Below are 387 nucleotides of genomic sequence, written 5' to 3' on the forward strand. Positions count from 1 at the left end.
ATATAACATTGACACGCTCTTGTAACTAATGGTCTAATTTTTTTGATGTGTATGAAAACCTATTGTATTCACGCTAAGGTGTAAGCGTGGAGTGTATAATATGAACTTCGTGATCAAACAAATGGAGGGTTTATATAGGCGAGTGGATGTTAATATGGATGGGAGAGTAGGTGACGAAATAATCTACGCCATGTACCATATACCATAACAGTAGAAATTAGTCCGACACTACTTATTGTGTAGGTCAATGATATGAAATTGATTTTATTACGCTTGATGCATGCCGACATTCATGACATGATGGCTCTCCTCCCCTCTCCTTCCCCTCTCGCCCCTCTCCTTCCCCTCCCCTGCCCCTCCGGCACCACTCCGTGCTCCTCCGGCACC

The sequence above is a fragment of the Triticum dicoccoides genome, chromosome 5B (genome assembly GCF_002162155.2).
Source record: "Triticum dicoccoides isolate Atlit2015 ecotype Zavitan chromosome 5B, WEW_v2.0, whole genome shotgun sequence".
Lineage (NCBI taxonomy): Eukaryota > Viridiplantae > Streptophyta > Magnoliopsida > Poales > Poaceae > Triticum > Triticum dicoccoides.